Source organism: Protopterus annectens, chromosome 7.part0, assembly GCF_019279795.1.
Source record: "Protopterus annectens isolate FY-2018-M chromosome 7.part0, PAN1.0, whole genome shotgun sequence".
Lineage (NCBI taxonomy): Eukaryota > Metazoa > Chordata > Ceratodontiformes > Protopteridae > Protopterus > Protopterus annectens.
The window spans coordinates 1,141,474,760-1,141,490,580 of record NC_056739.1 but is presented as its reverse complement, the minus strand read 5'-3'; the positions used below and the strand labels follow the sequence as shown (position 1 = coordinate 1,141,490,580).

Here is a 15,821-nt window from a genome sequence, read left to right as displayed (position 1 = left end):
AAAGCACTTAGACCTGATTAAAATAAACACAGATGGAGTATATTAACTCAAATAACAAAATGCTGAGCAAATGGAAGAAGCTTTAAAAATATATTCAGATGAGATGATAAAACTGCAAAAATGAGAAGTCAAAATGAAGAAAAAGCTGTCTGAATATGAGACTGCTCAAGAAGAGATGTTTCAAAAATAATAGCATTAGAGGACAGAGCACGTAGGGAAAACCTGAGATTTTCTGCTGTACCAGAGAAGCGGGAAGGAACAGTCTGTACTAATTTTATGAAAGCATAAATAAGCAACCGGTGTGGTATTCCACAGCAGTTGCCTGTCAATAAGTGCGATACAACTGGTGAAAAATGAGTGCCCAGTTCCAAGGAAAGAGGCAGAAAATACCAAAACTGTTGTTTATTGGTACATCAGGTTAAGCGCTTTCATCTATTCTCCATAGACTTCTTCAGAACCTTCAGGGTAAATTTTAATTTTTCTCTGTCTGTAGTAGGAAATGGCTGGAGCCAGGCATTTTGTGAATACAATGGGAGCAGTGGATAAGCCAAAGGGAAGTCCAGAGAACTGATAATGCATAGATCCTGCCCTGAAGTGTAGGTATTTCCTGCATGAGTCCCTGATAGGGATGTGCAGACAGGCTTCTTTTAGGTCTAGGGTGGCTAACCAGACATCTTTGGCCAGCATAGGAAGAAGCTGCTGAAGGGTGAGCATTTGGAACTTTGGTACCACCAGGAAGGTGTTTAGAATGGAAAGATCTAGGATTGGGCACCAAGTGCCCTCTTTTCTGGGTACCGGGAAAAGTCTGGGATAGAACCCTTGACCTATCTGTTCTGCTGGAACAGGTTGAATTGCCTTTATGGAGAACAGGGACTGAACTTGGTTTTGCGCCTCTGCCCACTGGTTTGGAGGAAGGTGTGGAAACCCTTTTGGGGTTGGCAGTGAGTGGAAGTAAAATCTGTACGCCTGGGATACAATGTTGAGGACCCATCGGTCTTTGGTGATGGAAGTCCAGTTTTTTGCATGATGGGCAATTTTCCTCCTAGGGGCATGAGCAGTTGGGCAGAGGTGAGGAGTGGAGCTGAGAAGTCAATGTGAATTCTTTCCGTAAGGGTGTGGCTTAGCACTCCTTGTTTTTCAAGTGGAGGCACTCCATTGCTTAGATCTCTGCATACCCTGAGACTGTAGTCTGGGGGGATCTGTTTCCTCTGGGTATAGTCTGAGATGGCCTTGAGGGGGCTGGAAAGGACCAATGCTTCGAGGGCAATGCCTACTGAATCTAGAAGGCTGTACTTGCAAGAAATCTTTGACTGCACAGATTTAGCTTTTTCTTCCATCTTTTTAAGAACCTCTTCAGTTTTGTTGCCAAACAGATTGTCCTTGTTCAAAGGAACATCTAGAATTTTGATTTGACATCTTCTGGCAAGGTCTGCTCTTTAAGCCAAGCATGACTTCTCATTACAGAACCAGTGACTGCTGCCGTGCAAGATGCTTCTAGGGCATCAAAGCCACATTGTAAAGTATGCTTGCTGACTTGGCTTGCAGAATGCATAAGCTTTTGTAATTCTTTATTTTCTGCACAGTCTGTAAAGGTAGCTAATTTTTGCTTAAGTTCCATAATATGTTGCTGGTACTTCAGCATGTGAAACTAGCAATTCAGTGCCCTAATGGCAAGAGTTGCAGATGTGTATACGTTTTTACCCCATCTGTCTAAAGCTCAGGAATCCCTGTCCGAAGGGGTGGGATTCTTAGCTGTAGTTGCATTTATACCTTTAAGCCCCTGGGAGATGACCTCTGGGTCAGCAGTAGGATTTTTGAAAAGGAATTTGTGAGAGTCAGAAACTCTGTAGTTCCTGTCTGGTTTCCTAGAAGCAGGGGGTAAAGTATCAAGAGTTAGACTGGAATCCATAAACACATCATCCACAACATCCAGAAAGTACAGTTTTGTACCTACCATAAATGTAGATGTCCGATAGATATGCAACTGCAGTCCTGACATATGGGTTGTCCTGCCTCAGGCAGCCCTTCGGTCGGCCGGATTCCAAAGTCTGGGTCCGGCATCGGCTGATGTCGGCCCTTTCCTGACGTCAGTGAGGCCAGGGTATAAAAGCATCAGCCAATGCCATCTTCTTTAGTGTTTCTTGCCCCAGATGCCAGCTGCCCTCCAAGGAAGGCTAAATTTTGTGAATGGATGCAAATCCAGACATGCACAACAAATAATAAACAGATACACCACAAAAGATATCCCCAGCTATCCTAAGAAAAGTGGATGGACCCAAAAAGGGGGAATTACAGAGGGGTAGGTGGGAGGGAAAACCTGACTGCAGTTGCATATCTATCGGACATCTACATTTATGGTAGGTACAAAACTGTACTATGTCCTTCAAGAATGCAACTGCAGTCCTGACATATGGGTTGAATATCATAGCCAAGCTGGGGGTGGTAGGACCTAAGGTAAGGATGGTGTAGCTTAAATGCCCTGCAGGACTGCAGAGGCAAAGCCTGCTCGGGATCTGGAATATAAGGGCAGGTTGTAATGTTTGGAAAATGTATGCACGGAGCTCCATGTAGCAGCTTCTAGAATGTCCTTGGTAGCCACCCCTCTTAGAAAAGCTGTGGAGGTGGCTGTAGCTCTGGTTGAGTGTGGCCTGATATTGGCTAGCACATCTTTTCCATGCAAAGAATAGCAGGATTTGATGCAGTTTCCAATCCATTTTGAAATTGTTTGTTTGGAAATTGCCTTTCCTCGTACTCCATCTGCATAGGCTACAAAAGGCTGATCAGATTTTCTGTTGGCCTTTGTCCTGTCCAGGTAGTAGCGCAATTGTCTATGTATGTCCAAAGTGTGCAGAAGCCTTTCTCCTTTATTTTGAGGATTGGGAAAGAAAGTAGGCAGGTGAATTGCTTGATTTAGAGAAACCCTGTATATCACTTTTGGCATGAATGAAGGATTGGTTCTTAAAGAGACTCTGTCCTGATGAAAAATGAGAAAAGGAGGTACTGCCATGAGGGCCTGAATCTCCGAAACTCTTCTTGCTGAAGTAATTGCCAACAGGAAAACAGTTTTCCAGGAGAGAAATTGCAATTCTGAAGATGCTGCTGGCTCAAAAGGAGGAAGAGTTAATTTTTCCAGGACGAAATTGAGATCCCATGCAGGCACTGGTGGTTTCCTTGGAGGTTTGATATTCTTTATCCCTCTTAGAAACTGTCTTAGCAAAGGATGTGAAAAAACAGGTGGATCACAGTTGTATCCTGCTGAAATTGCTGAAGCATGTATTTTTATGGAGGAGTAGGAAAGGCCATTGTGAAGCATTTCTGCCAAATATTCTAGTATCTGAGGGATGTTCAATACTGATGCATCCTGACCCTTGCTGGCACTCCAGATGGTAAATCTCTTCCATTTGGCTGAATAAGTCCTTCTGGTGGAAGGTCTGCGGGCTTCCAGTAAAATTTCTTGAACCTTTTTGGAGAAAGAAATATGGGGAGAAGTCATGGAACTCTCCAAGCTGTCAGTTGCAATGTTTGCAGGTTGGGATGGACGGTCCTGTAGTTGTGCTGAGTTAGTAAGTAGTGGCCATTGAGGCAGGGGCCACGGCTTGGTGCGAGTTATGCTCCTCAGTAATGGGTACCAGTGTTGCCTTGGCCAGTCTGGAGCTATCAGGATGCCTTTCGGTTGTTCTGCTTTTATCTTCAGTAACACCTTGGTCATTAATGGTAGAGGAGGCAATGCATAGATTGTTAGAGAATTGCAGCTGAAGGAGAGAGCATCCATTTTCCAGGCTTGAGGATGAAATGTTCTTGAGCAGAACTTTTTGAGAAGATGATTGAGGTGTGATGCAAAGAGATCTATGTCTGGCCTTCCCCATGCATGAGTTATTTGTGAGAACATGTCTGGGTGCAACATCCATTCGTGCGGATCCATAAGGTTTCTGCTCAGACTGTCCGCCAGAACATTGTCCTTTCCTGGAACAAACTGGGATTGCAACTCTATGTTCAGTTTCAGGGATTTCTCCCAAAGATTCATTGCCAGTCTGCAGAGAGGGTAAGAATGGGTGCCTCCCTGCTTGTTTATGTACCACATAACCGTGGTGTTGTCTGTCCTTATTAGCAGATGACCTTGGTGGAGATATTTTCCGAAGACCTCGATTGCTTGAATCACTGCCAGCATCTCTTTGTGATTGATGTGTACATTCAATTTGGTGGGAGTCCACTGCCCTTGAATGCATCTGCCTGCCATGTGCGCCCCCCATCCGTGGTCTGAGGCGTCTGTGGTAATGGTTTGGCTTGCTTGAGGCTTGTGAAAAGACATACCTTTGTTTAGTTGGCTTGCTTGAGCCCACCACAGGAATTCCTTTTGTAAGCATGGAATGAGTGGAATAATTGCTTCTAGGCTGTGGCTGTGCTGAGACCACAAGCTTTTCAGGTACCATTGTATTTTCCTCATGTGTAATCTTGCCAGTGGAATTAGAAGAATGCAAGATGCCATGAAACCCAGGGCCTGCAGGACTTTCCTTGCAGTCATCTGGGTCTGCTTTGCTAAGTTCTTGAAGTACTGTGGTAATTGTTCTTGTTTTTCCTCTGTGAGGTAGGCCATCTGTGAGTTTGTGTCCAGTTTGGCTCCTAGAAAAATTATTTGTTGGGATGGCAGTAGTCTTGATTTTTGAATGTTGACTGTGTATCCCAAAGCCTGTAGCAAGTGAATGACATAGTCCAAGTTTCTTATCAAGGCTTGTTTGCTGTCCGCTTGTATAAGGCAGTCGTCCAAGTAAGGGTATATTTGTATCCCTTGAAGTCTGCAATGTGCAATTACTGATGCCAGGCATTTCGTGAATACTCTGGGCGCAGTAGATAAGCCAAAAGGCAATGCTGAGAATTGATAATGACCCTGCAAGAAATCTGAGGTATCTTCTGCAGCTTTGTCTGATTGGGACATGCAGGTATGCCTCCTTGAGGTCCAGAGTAACCAGCCAAGACCCCTTGCCCAGCATGGGAAGAAGTTGCTGTAATGTCAGCATTTTGAATTTTGGCGCAATGAGAAAAGTGTTTAGAGCGGACAAGTCCAGAATAGGCCTCCATTGTTTTTCTTTTCTTGAAACAAGGAACAGTCTTGAATAGAATCCCTGGCCTTGTTCCTGAGGGGGAGCCTTTTCTATTGCTTTGATTTGTAGCAGCTTTGATACTTGTGTGAGTGCCTCTGCCCTCTGATTTTGTGGCAGGTTTGGCATGCCTTGTCTTGTTGGTAAGGTATGGAAGTGGAACCTGTAACCTTTGTCTATAATGTCCAAAATCCATTTGTCCTTTGTAATAATGTGCCAGTTTTTTGAAAATAGAGATAATTTTCTGCCTAAAGGTGCTTCTCTTTGAGCCTTGGTCGGCAGTGTCAAAGTCAAGTCATTGTGTTTGTCCCTGTGGAGCAGTTGAAGTTCCTGCTCCACTTCTCTGATTAGATGGTTGCCATTGGCGGCCCCTGTAGGAGCCTCAGTATTGCCCTCTACCTCGAGCACGCCTGCCTTTTCCTCTTTGGAATTTGTCAGTGTCTGGAAAGGACCAATTCTTCGAAGGCCAATTCCTGCTGAACCTTGGTGGCTGAACCTGGAGGAAATCTTTGACTGTTTGTACTGATTTAGCCTTTTCCTCAATTGATTTTAACACACCCTATGCATTATCACCAAAAAGCTTGTGTTTTTCCAGAGGTGCATCTAGAAGCTTTACTTTAACATGATCTGGCAAAGTCTGTTCTTTCAACCAAGCATGTCTACGTATGATGGCCCCTGTCATAGCTGCCCTACATGAAGCTTCCAATGCATCATAACCACATTGAAGGAAATGGTTGCTAACCTGCTGTGTATTATGAGCCAAATCCTGCAAGGCCTTTCTATCTAAAGGCTCAGGAAAGGCTAACTTTTTCTGCAAGTCATCCAACAAAAAATCCTGATACTGAAACATATGAAAAAGACAGTTTAGTGCTCTCATGGCAAGGGTGGAAGAGGTATAAACTTTTTTACCCCACCTCTCCAAAGATCTAGATTCCCCATCTGCGGGCAAAGGATTTTTGGACGTGGAAATGGCCACGCCTTTGGGCCCCTGAGAAATGGTTTCTAGATCAACAGAATGGGCCTTAAAGAGATGCTTATGGGTTTCTGGGACCCTGTAATATCTGTCTGGCTTGACAGGAGCAGAGGGTAGAGAATCAGGTGTGGTACTGGAGTCTGTAAACACATCATCCAATACGTCTAAGCACTGGGGGTATAGCTAAAGGCCTGTGCTGGGGTTTTTTAAGGAAGGTCCGAAGCCTTTTCCTGGAGTCAGAGAAATCCTGACCCTGCCACTGGAAATGCTCCCTCATGGAGTGAAGAATTTCTCCAAAGGAAATATCTTCAGGAGGAGAGGCAGAAGGAATGGATTCCTCAGCATCAGAATCCTCGTAGGCCGGGAAGAATTCCTCCTGGGAATCAGAATGGCCTGACTCACCAAAGGCCTCATCTGAGGAAAGGGTATCAGTCTGCTCAACCCTAGGCCTTTTGTCTGAGGGCGGCTGAGAACCCCTGTCTGGATGAGTCTGAGAGCCCCTGATTAAAGAAATGAGATCTGCAGCTAAAGTCATGATCTGTTTATCTGAAGTGGGACCCTGTGGGAAAGATTTAGGAGGGTGAGTTTTAACCTGGCTGGCAGCCTTAGCACGTGTGAAGGCCTTGATGGACATAGAAACAGGAGGCCTAGCTGCCCCACGTGCTGGAGTGACTTTGTCCACCGGTATGGTGTCAGGCAAATCTTGGGCTTCGGTTTCCAGGATAAAATCAACAACTGGCACCGGAGTTGCCTCCGGGACCAAGGTCTGGGTAGTGCGGTGTCGTCGGCTTGAAGCGGTAGGATTACTGGCTCCGAGGAGACCGATGCACTCGCGGAAGGCTTTAGCGTGGTGTCGGTAGAAGACTCGGGCCGCAAAAGTGTGTCCCGGTCCTTCCGTTTTTTGGAAATATGTGCTGTCAGAAGCTCCGACGGCATGTTATAAGAATAATTCTCCCCAAAAAAGTCCTCAGCAAACTCCGCCCGGCGCCTAAGTGTGCGCTTATTGAAGCAAGCACAGGCCGCACAGGCCAAGATGTCGTGGTCTGGGCCGAGGCAGGGGAGGCAGTAAGAATGGAAATCCTTATGAGGTATTTGTTTACCGCAAGACAAACAATTATTAACTTTTGCAGCTTTATCTGACATCGGATGAGGCAAGAAAGAGATCCCCAATGGGGTACTTAGCTTTTTGATGACTTCGGTAGCTGAAAACACAGGAGCTGGCCGACCGGCACTTGCGAACTGCTTCTGCTTCGGGCACTGCGGCAAGAAAGACTGAAGAAGATGGAGTCGGCTGATGCTTTTATACCCTGGCCTCACTGACGTTAGGAAAGGGCCGACATCAGCCAACGCCGGACCCAGACTTTGGAATCCGGCCGACCGAAGGGCTGCCTGAGGCAGGACAACCCATATGTCAGGACTGCAGTTGCATTCTTGAAGGACATCTGGGGGTATTGCTAAAGGTCTAGGTTGTGGCAAATCTAAAAATTCTCTGAGTCTCTTTTTAGACTGAGGATAGACTTGGCATTCCCAGTGGAAATGCTCTCTTAAAAGTATGTAGGGTTTCACCAAAAGAAAAGTTCTCTGGAGGAGAAGCAGAGGGAATGGATTCCTCTGCATCTGAATCCTCATAAGCAGATAAAGGCATGTCTTCATATTCAGATACCTCAGAGACGTCAGACTCTTGGTCTGTTAAAGCTGCTGGGGACAGGTCTCTTTTTTTTTCCTCTTAGCACAGGAAGGCTGGCTTCCCCTAATCAGCATAATCAGGTCTTCTGCCATTTTAAGCATTTGATGGTGTGGCAAGGAACCAGGTGTTCGAGTTTGGGTCGTCGTTTTTTTAGGCGTAGCTCGTACTCTTGGCCTTAGAAACCTGGTAGTTTTAGACAGAATTGAAGACACGAAAGAAGTCGTTGGTTTGTGTCGAATAACAGTAGTGCGAAGAACTTCCTCAGAAGATGGTGCCTGCACAGTGGCTCTGTACCCATCCAAGGTAGAGACATCCGCAGGTTCCGTAGTCAAAGGGTATCGCAGCATACCGGACGCCAAATGGGTCTCAGTAGCGGCCTGCGAATCCATCGAAGCAGCATCAGGGGCTGTTAAAGCACCTCACTAAATACCAGCGAACTGGTGACTAGCTTAACAGAAGCATTGTTGGCAGTTTTGGACCTGTGCGGTCTGTCTCTGTCTTTATCCTTACGTTTGTTTTGGAAGATCAGTAGTCGGATAGCTTACCAAAGCCATTTTGGAATATGGAGGTTGAGAGCGAAAGTATTTAGTGACAATAAGGGCTCGACAGCGAATAGTTCAGGCATTGAACAAAGCACAAAACCGACAGCGAGGTACGTCGTGGTCTGGGCCTAAACAGGTGACGCAGTAAGAATGGAAATCTCGGTGCAGTATTTGCTTTCCACAGGCGAGACAATTGTTAACTTTTTCTGACATTGGTTAGAGCAAGAAAAAAGGATCCCTAGCCGGGTACTTAGCTTTAGACGACATTAGGATGATTCAATTTGGAAACGATAACTCAGGTAGTGGCCGAACTGCACTCATGCAAATTGCTTCTGCTTGGGCTCCTCGTTACGAAAGACTGATGTAATGGCGTCAGCTGCCTGTTTTTATACCCCTGATGACCTGACGTCAGTCTTGGAGGGATAGCAACCGACGCAGAAATACTAAGTCTCTGGTATTCAGGCCGACTGAGGGCTACTTGCAGGCAGATAACCCAAGTGTAATGACTGCAACTGTGAAACATGAAGAAAGTACAGTTTTGTACCTACCATAAATGTAGATGTCCGAACTGGATAGCATCTGCAGTCATAACAAATGGGTTGTCCTGTCGTCAGGCAGCCCTTCGGTCGGCCGGATTCCAAAGTCTGGGTCCGGCTTCGGCTGATGTCGCACTTCACCCGACGTCATCTCTGCTGGTCTTCGGGTATAAAGGCATCAGCCAACGCCATTTTCCTCAGTGTTCCTTGCCCCAGATGCCAGTTGTCCTCTTGGAAGGCTAAATTTTGGATAAATGCCAATGTTTCCAAAAAAGTAGAAGGCAAACACAAAAAATAAGCATGTATGTACATATATACAAACAAATACACCATAAGAGACTCCCCCACAGCTAGCTATTAGGAGGGTAAATACCCTAGGAGTACCACAGAGGGGAAGGAGGGAGGGTAATCCTGGCTGCAGATGCTATCCAGTTCGGACATCTACATTTATGGTAGGTACAAAACTGTACTATGTCCTTCATGGATGCATCTGCAGTCATAACAAATGGGTAGAATACCATAGCCAAACTAGGGGTGGAGGAAGAAAAATTATGGTGTAGTTAGGATCCCTTGCAGTACAGCAGTGGCAAACCCTGCTCGGGATCTACAGTATAGATATATATAAATTATAATGCTTGGCAAATGTATGCACGGAGGTCCAAGTAGCCGCCTCAATAATGTCCTTGGTTGCCACTCCTCGTAAGAAAGCTGTGGTAGTGGCTGTAGCCCTTGTAGAATGAGGTCTTATGTTCTGTGGAATTGGTTTTCCATGGTAGGAATAACAGAATCTTATGCAATTTCCTATCCATTTGGAGATTGTCTGTTTGGAAATTGCTTTTCCTTCCCTTCCTGTTGCATAGGCTACAAAAAGCTGGTCAGTTTTTCTGTTACTTTTGGTTCTGTCCAGGTAGTAGCGTAACTGTCTATGTACATCCAAGGTATGCAGCATTCTTTCCCCCCTGTTTTGTGGATTGGGAAAGAAGGTAGGTAGGTGGATTGCCTGGTTTAAAGACACTCTGGATACCACCTTAGGCATAAATGTAGGATTAGTTCTCATGGACACCCTATCTTGATGGAAGATTAGGAAGGGTTGCACTGCCATTAAGGCCTGTAGTTCAAACCCTCCTTGCTGAGGTAATTGCCAGTAGGAAAGCAGTTTTCCATGACAGGTGTTGTAGATCTGCTGTTGCTGCTGGTTCAAACGGAGGAGTGTCAACTTTTCTAGCACAAAGTTCAAGTCCCATGCTGGTAATGGTGGTTTCCTAGGAGGTTTTACATTCTTGATCCCTCTGAGGAACTGCCTGAGTAGAGGATGCGAAAAGACAGGTGGATCAAAGCTGTATTCTGCTGAAATAGCTGATGCATGTATCTTGATGGAGGAATAGGACAGGCCTGTATGTAGAAGCTCTGCCAAGTACTCTAGAATGTTAGCAATATCTATGTTCGACACATCTTTTCCTCTTTCAGTACTCCAAATGACAAACCTTTTCCATTTTCCTGCATAGTTCCTTCTTGTTGAAGGTCTGCGGGCTTCAAGGATAATGTCTTTAACCCTTTGGGAAAGGTCTGGGTTAGTTGCTGCTATGTGATGTTCCAGGCAGTCAGTTGCAAGGTTTTAGGTTTGGATGCATGATGTTGTAGTTGTTCTGAGTTAACATCAAAGGCATCAGGGTACTGACCACATTCTCTCGAGACATGCTCCTCAGCAATGGGTACCAGTGTTGTCTTGGCCAGTTCGAGCTATCAGGATTATCCTTGGGCGTTCCTCTTTGATTTTCAGTAGTACCTTGTGCATCAAGGGAAGAGGTGGAAATGCATATGCTGTCAGGCCTTTCCAGCTGAAGGATAGAGAGTCCACCTTCCATGCAAGTGGGTGGAATGTCCTTGTGCAGAATTTTTGAGCTGTTGATTGAGTGGGGAAGCGAATAGATCTATTTGTGGCATTCCCCATTTCTTTGTGATGGCCTTGAAGATGTCCGGGTGTAGCATCCATTCGTGAGCATCCGAGGTGGTTCTGCTTAACATGTCTGCTAGGGTGTTCTCTTTTCCGGCACAAATATTGCCTGTAACTGGATGTTGTAGCTGAGAGCCAGATTCCAAAGGTCCAAAGTCATTCTGCATAGGGGTATGAATGAGTGCCTCCCTGTTTGTTGATGTACCACATGACTGTGGTGTTGTCTGTCCTTATCATCAAATGGCCTTCTTTGAGGAATGGTCTGAATTTTTGGATTGCCAGTTTTACTGCCAGCATTTCTTTTTGGTTTATGTGCAGGTGCAGCTGGTCTTGAGTCCACAATCCTTGTATGCATTTGTCCAGCATGTGCGCCCCATCCTAGGTCTGAGGCGTCCGTTGTGATGGTTTGGCTTGCTCGAAAGTTGTGGAAGGGTAAGCCTGGGTTTGACTGGCATGCTTGAGCCCACCATAGGAACTCCTGTTTTAGGCAAGGGATTAGTGGGATTTCTGTTTCTAAGCTGTGCCTGTGCTGAGACCATAAATTCTTTAGGTACCACTGTAGCTTTCTCATATGCAGTCTGGCATGTGGGACCAAGATTATGCATGATGCCATGAAGCCCAAGGCCTGCAGAACTTTTCTTGGTGTTAGTTTGTTCTGTTTTGTTAATGCCAAGAAGTAAAGAGGGAGCTCTTTTTGTTTTTCTGCAGTTAGGAATGCCATTTGTTTTACTGTGTCCAATTCCGCGCCCAAGAATGTTCTTGTTTGGGATGGTATCAGCCTTGACTTTTGTAAATTGACTGTGTATCCCAGGGCTTGTAGCAAGTAAATGACCCTTTGTAAATCTGTTGTCAGCTTGCTTTTGTTGTCCGCTTGTAACAGGCAGTCATCCAGGTATGGATAAATTTGGATTCCCTGTACTCTGCAGTGAGCGATTACTGATGCCAGGCATTTTGTGAATACTCTGGGCGCAGTAGATAAGCCAAAGGGCAATGCTGAGAATTGATAATGCTCTGATCCTGCAAGAAATCTGAGGTATCTTCTGCAATTTGGTCGAATGGGGACGTGCAGGTATGCCTCCTTGAGATCTAGAGTTACCAGCCAACACTCCTTGCCCAGCATGGGAAGAAGTTGCTGTAGGGTCAGCATTTTGAATTTTGGGACAATGATGTATGTGTTTAAGATGGACAGGTCGAGAATAGGTCTCCAACTTTTCTCTTTTCTTGGTACTAGGAAGAGTCTGGAGTAGAATCCTTTGCCCTGTTCTGTTATTGGCACTCTTTCCACAGCTCTCATCTTTGTTAATTCCGCTATCTGCTGTAGAGCTTCTATTTTTTGATTTGGAGACAGGTTTGGCATTCCTCTTTTTACTGGTAAGGTGTGGAAGTGGAACCGGTAGCCTTGGTCTATGGTTTGCAAAATCCACTTGTTTTTTGTGATATAGTGCCAATTTTTCGAAAATAAGGCTAACTTTCCGCCTAATGGTGCTGCTATTTGCTCCCTGGTAGGCGGAGTCAGAGCCAAGTCACTGTGATTGTCCTGTTGCAGTGGCAGTAGTTGTGTCTGTGCCTCGGTTATTGCCTTGCCACTGTCGTCCTCTGTAGGCACCTCCTCTGGATTGATTTCTGCCTCTAGAGCGTCTATTCCTGCCCCTTTGGGATCTTGTGGAGTCAGGAAAGGACCAATTTTTGGCAGGCCAGTTCCTGCTAAACCTTGGGGCTGAACCTGTAAGAAATCTTTAACTGTTTGTACAGATTTTGCCTTTTCTTCCATTTTCTTCATTACCTGCTGGGCAGGTGTACCAAATAGACTGGCCTTATCCATAGGAGCATCTAATAGCTTTGCTTTAACATGATCCGGTAAGACCTGTTCTTTCAACCATGCATGCCTTCTTATCACTGTGCCAGTCATGGCTGATCTAAATGAAGCCTCCAGTGCAGCATAGCCACATTTTAAGGAATGGTTACTAACCTGTTGGATGTTATTCACCATTTCTAATACATATTTCTTATCTAAGGATTCATCAGAGGACAGTTTTTTAGTTAACTGATCAAGCATAAACTCTTGGTATTGGATCATATGAAACTGACAGTTTAAAGCTCTAGCTGAGAGAGTAGCAGAGGTGTAAACTTTTTCCCCCATCTCTCTAAGGACCTGGATTCCCTTTCAGAAGGAATAGGGTTTTTTTGCTGTGGTCGAGGCTACTGCCTTAGGCCCCTGGGACATAGTTTCGGGGTCTGCAAGTGGGGCCTTGTATAGGTGGTGATGAGTGTCTGGCACCCTGTAAAATCTATCTGGTTTGGCAGGGGCTGGAGGTAAAGAATCAGGAGCAGTGCAGACATCATTAAATGCATCATCCACAACAGGCAATACAGGAGGTATAGCTAAGGGCCTATGTTGTGGTAAGTGCAGAAAAGTCCTAAGCCTTTTTCTTGAATCTGAGAAATCTTGTCCCTGCCATTGGAATTGTTCTCTCATGGCATGTAAGGTTTCCCCAAAGGAAAATTCCTCTGGTGGAGAGGCAGCTGGAATGGATTCTTCAGCATCGGAATCTTCATAAGTAGAAAAAGGAGCCTCTGGCTGGTCTGTAATATCTGAGTCATCCGCAGAATCATCAGAGGACACTGGCTCGGGGGGCTCTGCTCTAGGTCTCTTTTCTGGGGGCTGAGAGGCCCTGTCTGGGTGAGATTGGGATCCCCTAATTAAGGATATTAAATCTTCTGCCAGAGTAAGCATTTGTGAACTAGAAGTGGGCCTGTGTGAGGGGGGGGGCTTAACAGGCACTGATTTAGCTGATTTGGCTGCTTTAGCCCTGGCAAAGGCCTTAATAGACATGGCTGCAGGAGGCCTAGCAGCACCACGTGCTGGAGTAGAGACATCCAAAGGGATGGTGTCTGATAAATCACTAGGAACCACAGTTGTAGGCAAAAAATCTGAGGCCGATTCAACTAAGGTAGCAGGAGCCTCAGTAGTAGTCATGGATTCGGCTGAAGATTGACCAGTTTTCTCGGTTTCGGCTGAAACCGAGACACTCGCGGCTTGCTTAACCGTGGTTTCGGCCGAAACCGCGGACTGCGAGTGTCGGTCTTTTTCTTTGCGTTTTTTAACAATTTGGGTAGTCGGAGGATCCGACGGCATAATGTACACAAAATCTGAGCCGAAAAACTGTTCAGCAAACTCCGACCGACGCCTAAGCGTTCGTCGGTTGAAGGAAGCACAGGCCGAACAGGCTGCTACGTCGTGGTCTGGGCCTAAGCAAGGCAGACAGTAAGAGTGGAAATCTTTATGAGGTATTTGTTTCCCACAAGTTAAACAGTTATTGACTTTTTCTGACATCGGCTGAGGCAAGAAAGAGTCCCCAATGGGGTACTTAGCTTTTTAGAAGTCTTCGAAGTAGTATTCGGTAGTAGTAATCTCTGGATCTGACCGACCGGCACTTGCGAACAGCTTCTGCTTCGGGCGCCACGCGGCAAGAAAGACTGAGGAAAATGGCGTCGGCTGATGCCTTTATACCCGAAGACCAGCAGAGATGACGTCGGGTGAAGTGCGACATCAGCCGAAGCCGGACCCAGACTTTGGAATCCGGCCGACCGAAGGGCTGCCTGACGACAGGACAACCCATTTGTTATGACTGCAGATGCATCCATGAAGGACATCATCTGGCTCCTTTGTCAAAAATCATCATTAAGAATTCAAGGACATTATGTTTTAAAGGGGTCAATATGTTTCTACTGCAAGTGAAAAACAAATCTCTTAAATTACTTCGGTAAAGTTTCCTTGTAGAAGCTTTGTGGGAGGATGAAAGTATATGACAAACAGGGGAGAAGAGCACAAGTTGTCTGGCTATCAATGGAAGCGGAGAAACCAAGTGGTCAGTCTTAGATTTGAGATATTCGGGTGAATTATGCCTGAAAGGTGAGACAGAAGGTCAGGAATTGGATCCAGCCTCCATGAAGGGTAGATTAAGTGAGGCCAAAGGAAGGGGAACCAAATCTGTCAAGGCCAGTAAGGGGAAAGGAGGGTGACTCTGCTCTTCAACCGTGATACTTTCTGCAGAAATTTGGAGATTAATGAAATTGGGGTAAGCATAAAGGAGACTGGGGGCCAATTGTGTAGGATAGCATCTCTATGACTCCCCCAGTGGGGGGATTAGGGCAAAGAACCTGCAGCACTTGTTGTTTAGAGGAGACACAAATAGGTTGCAGCATGGCTGACCCCAATGGTGAAAAAAAGTAGTTTTGTCTTACCATAACGTTCCATGTGCATTGTTCATCTCGCCTTTGTTCTTACACACAGGTTCGGAGCCGATCCTCAGCTCCGAGTCAGCAGCATCACAGGCTCTGCATCTAAGAGAAGCTCGAGACTCAGTGTGTATCCCATGATCCTCCCTGCTATCCCTCAGATCTAGTTTGCAAGAAACTATTTCGTTCCAATACCAAGTGTGTCTAACGCCTACGCAATCACACATCAAACCATGTGACATTAGAACAACACATATATGTGTAAAGATGGAATGTAACCTAGCAATGAGAGGATATTGTAAGTCATTTAGGAATAGACCAATCAAACCCTAGTCATACCAGATCTTCCAAAATGTGGTGGGGGAAGGAGGGAGGGAAATGTAAGAACATAGGCGAGATGAACAATGCACATGGAACTTTATGGTAAGACATAACTTCTTTAAGTGACATGGTTCAATCTCGCCGTTTGTTCTTACACATGGGAAGCGTCCCTAGCTCTGTAACCCTGGGTGACTCACGGAAGAATGTTCCTGAGCACAGTGGAACCAACGGAAGTCCTGTCTTTAGAGGCCTTGTCCACCTTGTAATGTGTGATAAATGTATGAGGCTTTGCCCATGTTACTGCTCCACAAATAGTGTCCAACGGTAAGCGAGCCGCATGGGCTAAGGAAGTAGAAATGGCCCTAGTAGAATGAGCCTTAGGCTTGAAAGGATGTGGTTGATTAGCAGCTGAATGAACAAAATTGATGCACTCCGATAGCCACTTGGATGAGGTACCCTTTGAAACCGGCATG

General features: G+C 45.7%; 1 protein-coding gene across 2 annotated transcripts in view; it reads right to left on the bottom strand.

Annotated features, from left to right (window-relative positions):
• The window catches only part of LOC122806909 (WD repeat-containing protein 76-like), a 950,729-nt gene that overhangs the window by 268,726 nt on the left and 666,182 nt on the right, over positions 1-15,821 (bottom strand). The gene's annotated exons all lie outside the window — the stretch shown is intronic.